Below are 13542 nucleotides of genomic sequence, written 5' to 3' on the forward strand. Positions count from 1 at the left end.
ATTTTTTGTTGTTAATGTTCTCCATTTTTATTCTCTTTGATTTTGTTTTTCTTCTTTTTATTTTTGCTCTTCTTGTCCATCTTCTTGCTCATCTTCACGTTTTTGTTCTTAGTCTTCTGCAGGCTTTTAGCGCCGGCCGTAAACAATCTTCAGCGGATTAGACAAGACCTTGAAAATCCCCGCGGCGCTTTTGTGCCTTCAAACCCGCTCGTCCTCTTTTTTTTTGTCTTCTTTAATGAAGACTTGTTTATCATAAAAGCCGCCACAATTTCAGCGCCTCTGTGGAGTCGTTGGCGCCTCACCTCTGCAAATGTGCGTGTTGGTGATAAGGAGGGACTAAATCAACGGTGGGATACGGAATCAGTTGCAGCAGGTCTTCGATGTCAAAGTATACTGTTAGCGATCCGTTGCTATAGAAACGGGCTGATGTCGACGTTATGAATCAGTCACGACAGTTGAGACTGTCCCTATGCAGTGATGTCACCGTCGTCTTTGCGCCGTCGTCGCGCTAATGGAGGCGGCGATTCCCGCTGGTTGGTGCGGCCCTGCCCGCCTCACCTCCATTAATTCCGCCAAACGGCTTCCGGCGGCTTACTGAGGCAAATCAAGACGGATGCGACGCTTTAAGGAAGCACAATTAGTTCCGTCGCAGCAAACAGCTGCTTTCATTAAACGCTACACATCACACACACGCTCACACATTGTTCTACACAAACACATAAAGACACATAATAACACACGTATCAAATGCGGTTCTGCATAAATATTTTTGTGCACGCGCACACACCCCCTCCTGGGAGTGTCACTGACACCCCATTTGTTAGCGTAATCTATTTTTAACTCTCTAATTAGCTGCACTGTGAACCGTAAGTGTTCCTGTCCCTTTATTAACAAACATCACATGTACATATATGCTTGTGCCCGTTTCTAACAAGAACAAAGCGACCTTATTTGGGCGTGTCATTCTGCTCGGAACCTCGCAAACATGCGAGTACCTTTTACTTTATTTAATTGACTTTTTTTCTAGCAACCATACGGAGCCCCTCTGGTGTCAGGGTCTGAATTTATTTTATTTTTTTTTGCTAATCTGTGCCCACAGTTTAGTAAACTGTAACCACAATTTAATAATCTGTGCCCACAGTTTAGTAAACTGTACCCACAGTTTAGCAATCTGTACCCACAGTTTACTAATCTGTACCCACAGTTTACTAATCTGTACCCACAGTTTACTAATCTGTACCCACAGTTTACTAATCTGTACCCACAGTTTACTAATCTGTACCCACAGTTTACTAATCTGTACCCACAGTTTACTAATCTGTACCCACAGTTTAGTAAAAGAAGCAGCCGTTCGCTGTTAATACTGTTGTCAAGCAACCACTCAAACGTTGGGTACAGTTTTAAACTGTGGGTACAGATTGCTAAACTGTGGGTACAGATTAGCCAAAAAAAAATAATCAGACCCTGACACCAGAGGTGCTCCGTACAACCATGTGGTCATTTCCGATATTAAGCTTTTTACGCTCTTAAAGTGATGTGTTAAACTGCGTTCCTGTTCCTGCTGCACCCCAACCACAGGATTAATTAGCCGGCTAATGAAGTGTTTGTGAAGTGCGGCGGTTAAAAGTGGCCGGAAAAGTCAGCAGCTTGGTGTCAAGAGCGCGGTCAAACGCATCGCAAAGCGTTCACTCCATTACGTTGCTAATTAGCTTAGCGTCAGGCGCGCGGCAGGCCGGAGTTACCGAAGCGGAACTCGATCGGCTATTGCTATCGATCGGGCGCCTTCCATCAAGACGTTAGCGCCTCGTGCTCCCGGGCCTGACAAATGTTGACGCAGCACTTTCAGCCAACGAGCGGCGGCACTCAAATTAAAGTGTCAACATGCACAGTATTTATTTTCATCTGGACTGCGCCATCTGAGTTTTTTTTTTTTTTTTTTTTTTTTTTTTTAGCCTGCCGGACTTATTCGAGCATTTGGAGCACTAATGCCGATTTTGCCGCATCTCAACTTTGAGATTGCTGAACCTTTAAATAGAATGCGCTAACCATCTGTTAGCATTAGCTGAGCTAGCGCTTTATCAACTTCAGCAGAAAGACGCTGTTCGAAAAGGACAGCCTGCAAAAGAAGGCAGCGGAAAATTTAGATGGAAAGTATAGAAACTAAATCTCAAAAATAAATATTTTAACAATTGTTTCTCCCTATAAGAAAATTATCATTTGTTACTTCCGTAACAGGGAAATTTGTATCTAGACGTTAAGGAAGCTAATGTTAATGTATAAAAGGTGAAATATGGAAGAAAGTTTTCAATAAACCTAACTCATGTTCTTATATCCTAATGATTATTTTACCCCATTCTTGTTTCAGTAATAATAATTTTGAAAAAAGCTTTTATATAGTTGATGATTTATGTGCTGCATAATTAACGAAGGACGCGGAGAAGCAATAATGACAGCGTTTTTGACACCGTAAGACAATCAGTGCGCCTCGGCCGTTAATCAATAGCGTGTATGCGTCTTGTCATGTGACTTGACAGCCCCAAAATGATGTCATCAAATATTCATGAGCCCGCTGCAAGCCGAGACACCAAACAGGAGATGCTGACTCTCATCTATTCGTTCGTTTATTTATTTATTTATTACTTTCTGGCAGGCTCTCTCTGAGGACGACTTCTTGTCATTTTAAATTCTCACACTAGTTTTGTTTTCGTCCTTTTTCTTAAGAAAAAAAAAAATACAAGCCAACTTGTCGAACAGCAATGCTCAGTCATGATTGGATTTATTTCCGTCAAAAATAAATAAATAAACAGGCCTCTGGGGGCACTATAGAGCATTACAATGCACATCTATTTTGCAAGATCCGGCAACTGGAAAGTGAGATCATGCATGTTAACACGAAAGCCAATCAAATGATGCCGTTTCAAAAAATATCTCCAAGCATCTCAAGCCAGTTTCACCTAGCAACACAAAATTTGGTACACGTCTGTCATGAGTAGACCTCAGAAAAAAAAAAAAAAGTCTTAAGAAGCCATACCTGCAGATTTGGTTTAAAGGGGCCATTTTAGGATTGGTCACTGGTCCTTCAAAAACATAATCTATTTGGCCACTTCCAGGTGGTCCTTGAAAACAAAATTCTGTTTCCTATTTTGTCTTGATTGTCAGCAAATTTGAATTTTGTATAGCAGACAGATAGGTGACCCTTAAAAGTTAAACAACTGACTTTTTTGTTATCGCATATGCGAACCATGGCCTCCGCCAAAAAACAAGAACACGTACTAGCGAATGAATTTTTGAGGTTGAACTGTTTGCTACCAAAACACGACTCAGGTCTCTAATTGGATCCTACAGCTTGAGAACATGTCGGAATCTCTTGTAGCTCCTGTTGCTGTTGTTGTTCTGTGGAGTGTTTTGTTATTCACTCTCAACTTTTTTGGATGTCTGAGTTTGTGTCGGTGAGGCTTCTGGGAAATAATTTGCCGCCTCCGAAAAACTGGGAATAAAAAAAAAAACTTGGAAGTTTACTAGGTCTGACTTGAAAGACTTCCAGCTGGCTGTAAACAAAAAAACATGGCTGAAAATCACGATCAACTAGTACAGTATTTTGTTTTGACCTCAAACAGCAAACCTTTTTTTTTTCCCCCTTTGGCAGCCTTAGTAATTTTTTTATTTGCTAACTTGCCAAATAATTCATGCATTGATAATTTACAATGGATATGAAAAGCCAGGTTTATGTTATATATAAAAAAAGATGAGACCAAGATAAATCATGTCAAAACATTTTTCCAAGCTTAATTTAATATAACCTATAACTGGTGCAACTCAGTAAAAGTGTGCAGTAGATGTGACTGCATTCAGAAATAACCAATCACATTCAACTGTACGTTAAATGAGAGTTGGTAAACACCTGCAAGTTTTTAATACGCCACTAATTAACCCAAAATAAAGCTCAACCGTTCGACTGGATCTCTTTTTTTTTTCTATCACAAAAACAGGGCAATTAAACAGGGGTGTGTAGACTTTTGAGATCCACTCAAACAAGGATAAGTGGACAAATCTTTGGGATCAAGGACCACAATGGATTTGTTAAATGGAGTGCAATTTTTTATTTCATCATTTAAAATTATCATCATAAAGTTCAAACCAATAATTATTTTTTTTAATTATATATATATATATGAAGAAATTAATTCATAAAAATGGGCTAATTTCAAATACAGCTCAAAAACAGCTAAATGATTGCAACAAATATTACCGGACTTTTGATCATGTAAATCCCTAATACAGATTAAAGATCGAGGAGTGGGTCATATCGTGACAGTGACACACATACACACCAATTTTCATGCAGCACAGATCGGTCCATACTTTGTAAAATCGCTAAATATTTCAAACCACTAAATATTTCACATGTTCCTTGAATGCAGCACGTTTCCGGATTTCTGTGATGTGGTTTTTCACTGGCATGAACGTTGCCATTGATGTTGCGCCATCAAATCCCAAACATACCAAATGCGGCTCTTGACTTGAGACTTTTACTTCACGTCACACTTTTGAAATTTCTGGAACGTTTTCCCCTCCATCACCTCCTGTTAAATCTTCTCAGTGAACTCTGCTTGGAAGTCTCTCGTTTGACTTTATGAGGCCAGTAATGCATTTAGTCTGGGCGCGCGTCTCAACTCACTCTTTTATAGCGTGTGCCAGAAAAAACAAAACTTTTGAGTTCTTTGTGATGCGCCTTTATCGCTTTTTTTGGAGCCAGAACGACGCTGAGAGAAAGAAAATGGGACACGCGCAAGAGCATTTAACTCATTTGCTCTCGTGGGGATGAGCGGGTAAAGAAAAGACATGGATGGATATATTCAGAAAAAAATATATAATTTAGACATGTATTGATTAAACTAAAGTAGTATTTTCTAAATACCTAATAACATAATTAACTCATTCACTCCCAGCCATTTTCGCTGCCGGCTGTTTTACTGGATTTTGACTGATTTTTAGCACGTCCGCCTCCCAGTTCTGAGGACAGGCTCCGGCCTTCCTGGGTGGAGTTTGCATGTTCTCCCCGTGCCTGCGTGGGTTTTCTCCGGCTACTCCGGTCTCCTCCCACATTCCAAAGACATGCGTGGCAGGTTAATTGGGTGCTCCGAATTGTCCCTTAGGTGTGCTTGTGCGTTTGGATGGTTGTTCGTCTCTGTGTGCCCTGCGATTGGCTGGCAACCGGTCCAGGGTGTACCCCGCCTACTGCCCAAAGCCAGCTGAGATAGGCTCCAGCACCCCTTGTGAGGAATAAGCGCTCAAGAAGATGGACGGATGGATCATTTGCGTAAGATGGAGCGCGATAAAGCCAATGAAAGTGTTTGACGCGTCACTCGCGAATGTTTTCTTGTGTTGTGTCATTACGGGCGACATCCCTCCACTGAGCTGCGACATCTCCGTTATTCCGCTGCCATAATGCAATCAGCGCGGGCGCGTAATAATGTCTGCCGCCGCCTGGAACGGGCGTCTCGTAAGTCATTTTCATAATGAATTGGCGCATTAGACGGCGGCGGTCCCCAGCGGCCAGTCAGCTGCTGATGAAAGATTTCATTAAGGCCTCTTGTTTACTACGCAACACATCAGCGGCGGAAAGAGGAAACCCAAGCAAAATGCTTGGCTTGTCTTGTTTTGTGTTTGTGTGTTTTGGGTTTTGTCTGGGAGGAAGCCGAATTTGCTCCACGGCTTCCTGTGGAAAATGAAACACGAGCGCACAAGATCAAAGATGAAAGAAAACGACCAATAACTTGTCACGCACATCCGGGCCACGAAAAGTCGCGTGCCCCTCTTGTGATGATGAAATGATGGATAACAATACAATCTGACGCTCACATTCTCCATGATGAGTATTCACGCAGGATCTGGAGAAGATCCTGTGGGCTACCCATGTCATCCTTGGGGGGCTACCTTAGTGCCCCACGGGCACCATGTTGGTGACCCCTCCGCTAGATTAAAGAATCAGAATGTGATTCTTACACTTTTTAAATCCTTACTGTAGTGTACGTGATAACAATAAGACAGAAATGAAAAGTAAGAGTCCGAAGGAGCAGAACAATGTCCATTCTTTTGAAGCATTTCATTAAATTGTGCTTTTACTTACTGTTGTTTTATCAAACACAATATGGTAGGTTGCTTTTTTTTTTTATTGAAAAGTATTTTTGTTTTGTTTTTTGTTGCAGGTCCGAAACAGCTTTTCTTATTCTTATCTCAAGGCAGTTCAGAATCAAAATCTGAATGTGATTCTCCACCGCTGTGAATCAAATCCCTGCTTTAGTGTTCATACAAGGATTCAAGCCTGGTTAAGGCTTTCAAATTAGCGTTTCGAGCCTGGGTTGGCGGTACAGATTAGTTCACCCCCCCCCCCCCCCCCACCCCCCCACCCCCACTCCACCCAAATAATAAATGCAAAGGTTTGCATAATTCATCGTAAAACAGGATTTGAGATCTGTGTCGCGCGAACGAGTTTTCATGGATTTTTTAACGTCGCTCCCGTGAGACTCGGCCACCAGAGGGCGTGCAACGCCGATCAACGTTTCCTTTTTAAAATATACAAGCAGCAATTCATAATTCAGTGCCATGCTAATATTCAGACCAAGGCTAACGGGAGCCGTTTGCAACAAATCAGCTTTAATGTCGGTTAGCGATAGCACGCTAAGCTAACCGCCGGATCGCAGCCTCGTTCCTCATGTAATGTTCAACACATAAAAGTCGTACTTGTTATTACATGCTAAATGATACTTTGACGATAAAATATGATGACTGGTTCCAATTTGGGTTTGTCCACTGGTGTAGCGGTGCATTCGCCTGATCTCACCTCCCACTCAGCGATGGTTTTGAATGTGAAGACGAGCGAAGAAGTGATTGAGAGAATGAATGGATGGATGGAAATTTGAGCTTTCGAATTAGGGCTTTAAAACAGGTTTACCGTTTCAAACTACAGTCACGGTTCCAGATTAGTGTTTTAAACCTGGATTAGTGGTTCAAAGTAGTGTTTACATTGTGTCTTCGGATTAAAATTATTTCCGATTAGGATGTCAAACTAGGCTAGCGTTTGAAGACTCACATTTTATTCACAGTTCAAGTGAGAGTTGCAAGTAACATTTTAAAACTCGATTATTGGGCCCATACTAGAACTTGATTTGGGGTTCATATTAGGGTTTAAAAAGTGGGTTAAGGAAAACAAAACAAGGTTTTCTGTCGTAGGTGGTGCAGGCAGAGTTTTTGTTTTTTGTCGATTGTTGTAGTTTCTGGTGCGGTTATTTTTGTAGTTTTTGTAATGTGTTGATTATTGTTAATGTAGCGGTCGTAGATTCTGCTGGTCGTTATGAGGTATTTGCTGCTGTTGTGGTGGTGTCTTGTTAATGAAGCTCCTTCTCAGCACAAGTGTCCTGATTTGATCCTGACGGTGTCTTCCTGATGAAGTGTTCCTGCTCTCATCATCACCGCAGAGAGATTTTTCTCGATTTTTTTTTTTTTTTTTTTTTAATCAAAAGCCGAAGTGACGGCGGGAGGGTGTGAGGATGTTAGGAGGAACGGGATGTCCCGGAGTGTTTGAATCAAAGATGCCCTGTGACGCGCTGACAAGAGAACGTGCTCTCAATTATTCATTAAAGCGCCGTCCTCAAACACGCAACATTAAAAAAAAAATAAAATAAAAAAAATAAAAAAATTGCTGGGTCACATGGCGCCACTTGAAACAAAAAAGTATTGGGAAAAAATGATTTGGGTTAATATTTTTTTATCATGGTGACAAATCCCAACCAACACATTATGAATACTTGGACACAAAGAAACTGTTTCAAGCCTGGTCACACATTTTTGGTTTTAAGCCTGATTTAGGTCAGGATTTCAAATCAGGATTTCAAGACAGGCTCACGATAGGTTTAAATGAAGGATTATTCAACTTGTCAACATTTTTAATCCTGAATCTAAGAAATCATAATGATGTCATAAATAATATTAAATCCAGGTATGAATAAAAGCTTAATAACTATGCTGTATGTTTTGAATGAGGACTTCAAAACAGGGCTAAGGTTTCAAATTATAGCTGTCAAACTACTGTTGGGGTTTCAAATTACGGTTAATTTCATATAAAATCATCATCATCATCATCCTTGTCTTGCTCGTATTCTATGTATTACTGTAAACATATGGTATAGTGTGCTTGTCAAGATTTTGGACCTCCGTCAACATTTGACTCATTTGACCGCGGGGGAGCTGCGTTGCCATGGCGACCTGACTGTACGCACGCGCGCTCATTACCGCATCACGCCGGCATGCCTTCAGTCAAACAAGTGCAGGCAGTTAGCCGCGATTATCAGCATGAAAAGACTAAATGGGTTGTCATTATCATCTTTTTCTTCATCATCATCATCATCCTTCTTGCAGAACTCCAAGCAAACGTACAAGTCAAGTCTCCTCCAGAGGAACAAACTTTTAATGAGCTTCAAGTCTATCCTGAGTCACAGCCAGGTAGCACACACACACACACACACACACACACGACACACGAGTTTAGTGATGTGTCATGATTAATAAAATTGGTTTTTTAAACAAGGATTAGATTTTCAAATGATTCAAACTAGATCTAGGGTTTGAAACTAGGGTTCCAATTTGTATTCAGGGTTTCAAATTGAGATTTCACGTCAGGATTAGTCTTTATACCAGGATAGTAAATGTACCCTATCACCTCAATATTCATATGGTAACGTTAACTCCTATCCTGTCCCTTAACCCATTTGCTGCCAATAACGTGTAAATACGTTTTTTTTTATGTTTTAAGTGTCCCAAAGACGTATTTATACGTTTTTTTTGTTTTTTTTTATTCTAGAGCATACAGAAGGCTTTGATGCAGCCTCATAACTGCAAAAAACGGTTGCAGAAATGGTAGTTATTACACAAACGGCCAACAGGTGGCAGCAGAGCAAAGGAGATCAACCAGGGCCATCTAGAAAAAAAGCTCAATTACTTACAATTTTGAATAGATTTGTGAAAACTGATGACACTTAGCGCTCTTCTAATGCTAATTGCTGCAAAACGGAAACAGATAGAAACATGCTTATTTTTCCTGATCAAAGAAGAAACTTTAAACTTTCCTTTGATAGGTTCCATGCTTTTATAGCAATAGAACACAATATTTGTGGGCTTTTCAACATCAGTCAAAATCCAGTAAAACAGCCGGGAGCGAACGGGATTGCTTCTGTGAAACTGGCTGGGAGTGAATGAGTTAAACACTAACACTGGTCTCCATGGTAACTGAAGACCCTCACACCTCCAGTGAAACTTCCAGGTAGCATGTTCCTGAAAATCAGAAAATCTTCAGAAGATGTTCTCATTTGAGTCCCTACAGCCTAAATTTAGCCGCCGAGAAAGTTTGACGCTGGAGTTTTTTTGTCTTTAATTACATCTCACTTTGAGTTTGTCGCTATGGCAACCTGCATGCTGAATCTCCAGTTTCAAAATGATTGTCAGTCAGCGGAAAAAGTGGTGTTAGCGTGTGCCGTGAACTTCGTGCACGCGCGACGCTTTATCAGCACGTCACCATAACGCAGCACGTGGGCTGTTATAAAAAAAAAAAAAAAAAAAAAAAAAAAAAAAAAGAGAGAAAACATGTTCACACAGCGGAGGTGATAAGACGGTGATGATGAGATGTGATAAGAAACCATTTTAGCTCCCATTTATTCTTACCGGCATTCCGTTGGCAACGTTTTAAAGGATTCCTTGCAAGTAGACACCACTGACTGACTGACTAACTAGTTAACTATCCAATTAACCAACAAATTGAAATCAGAAGAACTAAACTATCCATCCAGTTAATGAGCCAACTAGCCATTGAATTACCCAAGAAACGTTATCATTCAATCAAAAAACAGTCAACTAAACCGCAAATTAACATAACAAACCTGTAGCCAACCAAATAACTGACAAAACAACTAAACAACTAACCATACCAGCAAGCTAACCAAACTGCAAGTCAGTCAACCAACTACTAAGGACTTGACTATCTTTAGTCAGTCAACTAGTAACTAACTTACAAGTTACCCTAATAATTACTTGACCAACCAACAAACTGACCAACTTGCCATCTTGCAAACTATTGGTCAAACTAACAACAACAACAACAACAAAGCAGCCAGTCAACCAACAGCCTGATCAAAACCATGAAAATGACAATAGCCAACTACAAAAATTGGCTAACATACTATGCAAACGACAAAAACCAAATAACTCAACAACCAACCAACTAACTAAGCAGCAAACCAACTAGTTAGACAACAAACCCAACCAACCAATATGGCACTTTTCACAATAATACGAGAGAAATGATGTACCCCGAAGCTCTAAATTTGTTTCAGTTGAGTTTAGGGGTGCACCGATTTATCGGCCCCGATTTCCTTAATTCTTTGACCATCAAAAACGATTAATTACAATTAATAAAATCACAATGTACGCCGCCGTAAACGTTAAATGACGTCAACTATGTTTTTTTTTTGTTTTGTTTTTTCATCAATGGGCAGTGCAACATCTAAGTGCAGCGCTGCCTGGTCAATGGGTTGTAGAATCAAAAACACTCACTAACTATGGTCACCAGATGGCAGCATTGCATCTCTTCAATGGGCTGCCAAATTACAATGAAACGTGACGAAATCTGATGAAATAGAATGTTTTCAAGGATGATGTGAATGATAACGTTTTGATAACGTGTGGCAGTAAAAAGAGTTAATTTTGGAAGATCGGTGATCGGCCGATCTTTTCCACCAATCTCATCTCCCTCCTCAGAGGTCTGAAAAAGTCAGCCACTGTCCTCTTCTGCTGAGATGATTCATAGGATTTTAATTTTTATTTGAGAGAACCACTTCACGTGCAATTAAATTTTATTTCGCCGATATTGTTCAGTGTTTTCCTATAAAACAAGATTGGAACACTGAAGGTATATGCTGCTTGTAATTCAAAAAAATCGGTATCGGCAATAATCGGGGATCAGACTTTTTAAAAGATCGAGGATCGGCCAGAAAATTGTGATCGGTGCACCCCTAGTTGAGTTAATGTTTACTTCAGCTGGTAATAAATGCATCCACACATACTGTTTATGTTTCACTTGCTATATAGTACGGAAGTGAGAGTTGAATTTTTAAGGTGCACAAACCGATTGCATTTCTGTGCATGTCAGCTGACGAAAGAGTCAACAACAGAAACAGCCTTTCGCTGAGCGTCTCGCTATTTAGCGTTCCTGCCTGCCTTTCGGCGTCCCCGCGGGGTCGAGTGTAGCGGAATTTCCTCAAACGCATCAATTACCGCCGACAGCCCGGCTCTCCCTCTGATCCCCGACATCCCGCGCCTCTCGCCACGAGACCGCCACAGGGGATTGGGGGGGAAAAAAAAAAAAAAAAAAAAAAAAAAACACGCGAGAGGCTCACTTGAAGGTGCAATTGTCTATAAAAAGCTTGGAGTGTGCAAATGAGGCATGGCGCAGGTGGCTTTGCACGTGCAACTCACAAACTAACCATTTCACCAGTTAAACAACCGACTAGAGTGTTCCCTCGTTTTCCGCTGGGGTTAGGTTCCAAAAAATACCCGCAATAAATGAAATCCGCGAAGTAGTTAACTTTGTTTTACAACTCTTATAAATGTTTTAAGGCTCTAAAATCCCCGACCGCACAATGTATACACTTTTCTCATTGAGGCATTTACATGTTCTCACATTTCTCTCTTGTTCAAACATTGACAATGTTCAAACCTTCATAAATTTTATAAAATGGGTATATTACTGTAAAAAAATATGCAAAATTGCACTTAAAAAAAAATCCGCGATACAGCGAGACCGCGAAAAGTGAACTGCGTTATAGCGAGGGAAGACTGTACATACGTACACACTGAATCAGGGGTGTCCAAACTTTTTCGTTTCAGTTAGTTTTGTAAACATTCAGTTAGTTTTCATTTTTTAAAAAGCATTTTCATTTTACTTCGGTAAAAATATTGTTTATTGAATTTTAGTTTTTTCATTCGTTTTAGTTAACTAAAATAACCTTAAACGGCACCTGTTTTTCGATACCCTCCCTTCTTACTTTGACCATCTCCAAGCATTTCTATTTTGTTTATTTTATTTGAACTGGGTCAAATGCCATTTTTAGCATATGTCGCGGGCCACTGAAAAATGGACGGAGGGCCGCAAATGGCCCCCGGGCCATCGTTTGGACACCAATGCACTAAATCAACCAATTAAGTCAAGTCATCTTTAACTCAATACTCACTCACCCAACTGCTAACCAACTAACCAAATTACCTACAAACCAGTTACCCAATTTAAAAAACAACTAATGAACCAATTAACCATTTCAACAACCAACTATGCAAATGAATAATTAACACGGTTTGAGTTGCTCCTACTCGATAGGCTTGTAGACAGCTGGACAGAAAAAAGTACCGACAGAGAAGTCAGTCGATGCGTAGCAAGCGTTGGGAGAAGTTCTATCTCGCCAATGTAATTGGGAAAGTTGATTTCCAGCTTCAGTGCAGCTGAGAAGCACTCGGCGGGTAAGAGCCAAAGTTCCTCGAGGAAAAATAAAAAGTTCTGCCAGTGTCCATAAAAAGCGAAAGGGACAAAAACATCAACGCGACGGTCAGTCAGTTGCTCAGTCGGTCAGTTAGGAGTATATCACCTCGATTGTCATTATCACTTAGCCGATTACTCAGTGAGTTGTCAGTCGGTCACTCAGTCAGTCAGTCAGCAGGGAAGTCAACTTGTGAAGATGATGCGGAGAAAGGTGGACATGAACTCATTAGCTGCTAATGGCTAGTGCTAGCAGCTAGTGAGTCACCAATTCAAGTCATTTTGTTATACAATACCTATTTAAAAATGAATATCTTTGCATCACTGACTCTAAAACATTATAAAATGACGAATAGGGAAGTACTAATTGCTATTTTTTTAAGAGTTGGGAAACAACAACACAAACCCTTCTGCTGCATTTTCCCCGAAGTCACTGGTCAACGAAGGCAAATACGATCCATGTTCTGCCGGTGACCGTGAAAAGCAAGACGGGACATCAATGAGACCTAAACGTGGCGGGTTTGGGGTTTTGCGCGGGCGTCGCTATTAGCGGAAGCGGACGGAAACGCAGTCTCCGGTGACACTGAACGCCTCCGCCATCAATATGGATGAAGAGGCCAGTCGTGCCGCCGCATCCGCCGCGCCGCTCGCGTGACAACCTCTCCTCGCAGTTCTGTCGAGTGGGTGTTAAAACTTTCCACTCCTGTGCTTATTATAGCTGTGTGAAAGGGTCTTAAAACGTTATCTCCTGCAATTACACAACTACATTAGATGATGACAGAGAAATACTTGTCTGACACTGGCACTTCCCTTTGCTCGCAACAAATTTTCTGGTTGACCTCAACTCGCCATTTCCTTATCTGTACCTTTCACACAGAAAATGGGGCAGAACATGTGGTAGAAGTGTGAGGGCCTCAAGCCAAAGCATCACACAATCAAGTCAAGTCAAGATTGTTTATGTA

The 13542-nt window shown here is 40.9% G+C and overlaps 1 protein-coding gene across 10 annotated transcripts in view; it reads right to left on the reverse strand.

The window, feature by feature from the left end:
• Positions 1-13542, reverse strand: part of LOC144027209 (desmoglein-2.1-like) — a 70552-nt gene that overhangs the window by 14155 nt on the left and 42855 nt on the right. The window contains exon 1 of one of the 10 annotated variants that reach the window (XM_077534564.1): positions 303-321. The exons of the other annotated variants lie outside the window; for them this stretch is intronic. The gene's annotated coding sequence lies outside the window, so the exon portion shown is untranslated. Of the gene's footprint in view, positions 1-302; positions 322-13542 lie in introns of those variants that run through there. 10 annotated transcript variants of the gene reach the window in all.

This window comes from Festucalex cinctus, chromosome 10, assembly GCF_051991245.1.
Source record: "Festucalex cinctus isolate MCC-2025b chromosome 10, RoL_Fcin_1.0, whole genome shotgun sequence".
Taxonomy (NCBI): Eukaryota; Metazoa; Chordata; class Actinopteri; order Syngnathiformes; family Syngnathidae; genus Festucalex; species Festucalex cinctus.